General features: G+C 40.3%; 1 pseudogene; it reads left to right on the top strand.

Annotated features, from left to right (window-relative positions):
• Positions 1–1,234: 1,234 nt before the first annotated feature.
• Positions 1,235–2,022, top strand: LOC150048476 (transcription initiation factor TFIID subunit 9-like; annotated as a pseudogene).
• Positions 2,023–2,705: the final 683 nt, after the last annotated feature.

The raw sequence follows: 2,705 nt of genomic DNA, 5'->3' as shown, positions 1-2,705 counted from the left end.
GGTAAAGCTGATTAATTCTCAAAGGCCAAGAGTTGAGTCAGTTCTCTCTTTCTCTCCTTCCCTTCCCTCCCTCCTTTCCTTTCCTTTTTTCCCTCTCCTTTGTGCAAAGGGTTTCAATTAAACACATACCATTTTATGAGTAAAATGCATCTGTTTTTTTTTTTTTTTGTAGGTCTTGAGGCTTGAACTCTGAGCCTAGGTGTTATCCCTAAGCTCTTCAGCTCACGGCTTCTACTCTACCCCTGGGCTTGGGCGCTTTCCCTGAGCTCTTCAAGGCTACTTCCCTATCTTTTGAGCCACAGTGCCACTTCTGGTTTTCTGGTGTTTAATTGGAGATAAGAATCTCATGGACTTTAGTGTCCCCGATGGCTTTGAGATCCTCAGATCTCAGCCTTGTGAGTAGCTAGGATTACAGGCATGAGCCACTGGCTCTGCTTGAGTATAATACATCTTGATCATCCCTTTTATCTTTCTCTCCTGTCTCTCAGTTTCTGAACTATAATCAAGTTTATAAACTTTATCAGACTATATGAAAAAAGTTGGCTTTGCACTAGGTCATTGATAGTCACCCATGCCAAGTTCAATGTAGAAAAAATTAGATAAACTAAGTTTGAAGAGACTAGCACAAGAATCTATTGAAAATAATTGGGGATCATTTGTGAAATAACCAGAGATTTAAAAGCATTTTCCCTATTGACACTCCCTTAACTAGGATATCACTACTTATACATATTAATCCTACTTTGAAAGAACAGCTTTGTGATATAACTCCATGAAAGAAAATCTTTCCTATTCTAATGAACTAAGTTGAGTTTTCTCTTTCTCTACTTTTTGACTAATGAGTTTAATGACTTCCATTTTCGAAGTCCATCCTTTCTAGCAACTTTGTATTTCTGAGGCATATGTTGATTGCCTGGCTTCCTTTAGCTAGCATCCTGCTGATCAAAGTAGATGAATGGGTAATTTGCCAATGTATTTATTTCTCATGAGGGGGAAAGTGATTTGGGGTGAGAGAATCATGAAACAAAGCACTCAAAGCACTCTGGAGAAGCCTATAGCTTGGTGCATTTCATTTCCATATAAAAGTATTTTTAGGGAGTAGTGCCAGATCATCTTGCTCACTGGCACATCAGGGGATGAAAGAAATATACTAGACAAAGAACTTGCCTCAAGAGCAGGACTGAATTATATTAGTGTGTGTGATTTAGCTGAAGAAGTCTGGTCAACTGATATCATGGAATCTGGCAAGATGGCATCCCCAAAGAGCACACAGAAAGATGCACAGATAAGGGTACAAATCCTGAAAGATATAGGGATCACAGACTATGAGCCAAGAGTTATAAACCAGATGTTGGTGTTTGCTTTTTGTTATGTGACCCCAATTCTAGATGATGCTGAGATTTACTCAAACCGTGTTAAGAAAGCCACTGTTGATGAAGATGATAGACGATTGGCCATGTATGTAGTTGTCAGTCTGCCAAATCCTTCACTTCTTCCTTTCCCAAGAGATTTCCTGTGAGATATTGCAAAGCAATCAAGCCCCTTTGCCATTGATCAAACCATATTCAGATCCTAGAATGCCACACCTATGAGCTCCATCCTATAGAATTAAGTCTACAAAAAAAGTCATTTGTTTCTGCAGGAAAAATAATGATGCTACAATTAAGTGTAGTTTAGTCAGTAGCAGACCAAGTCTTCCCATACTGGGCGCAGCAACCCCACAAACAATGTCTATTCAACTAAAGTGGGGACTCCAATATCTATCCCAGGATAGAGGATTAGAGTACAGATGCCTGCTTCTCGTTCTCTTGATGTAAAAGCATCATTTCCTATAACACTAGCAGTTCAGAAAGTTTGCATCCATCCATCCATCATTAGTTGGTTCCCCAAACATTCTTACCATTACAATGATGTCACAAAAATACAACCAATGAGTCATCAAATGTACTGGAAAGAAAGAGTGATGATAATGATGATGATGATGATGATGATGATGACGATGACGACAACAACAATTTGTAATCTACCCTTGATGCTTGAAATGTATCCTTGGTCTTAAATTACCCCATTTATATCAATTTTTCTCAACTCTCTCAACTCTCCCTCATTCTACCTCCTTTTTAACATTTGTTTTTTCGGAGGGCATCATTATACTATTTTGTACTTCTTGAATATTCATCCCCCCACTCCTACCCTCTTTTTTCCTTCCCCTCACACTCACTATTTCTCCCCTATACATTCCCTGCTTTACAATCATGTCATATTATTTGGGGTCTAGATTTCACATCTGAGTGAAAATGTGGTGTTTGTCCTTCAGAGTTTGCTTAGTTGATTTTTTTTTTTGCTATCACTTGAGCCACAGTATTATTTCTGAATTTTTCTGAGTAGTTTATTGGAGATAAGAGTCTCATGGACTTTTCTGCCTGGGCTGGCTTTGAATTGTCATCCTCAGCTCTCAGCCTCCTGAGTATGTAGGATGATAGACCGGAACCACTGGCACCTGCCTTGTTCTTCACTTCTTGAGCCAATCTTCCTTCCCTCCTGCATGCTTGTTCCCATTTTCATTCTCCTTTCTCCTTTCCAGCCTGCTTCCCCTGCTATCTGTGCAGCTGGGCTGTCCACTGCCGTTCCAGGCACAGCCATCAGAGGGGCTCCCAGCTCTTCTCGACCAGACCCGTCCAGCCTGACCCAGCAGCAGAGGACTA

This window comes from Megascapheus bottae, chromosome 22 (assembly GCF_031878675.1).
Source record: "Megascapheus bottae isolate mThoBot1 chromosome 22, mThoBot2.hap1, whole genome shotgun sequence".
NCBI classification, from domain to species: Eukaryota; Metazoa; Chordata; class Mammalia; order Rodentia; family Geomyidae; genus Megascapheus; species Megascapheus bottae.
This window is presented reverse-complemented; position numbering and strand designations above follow the sequence as displayed.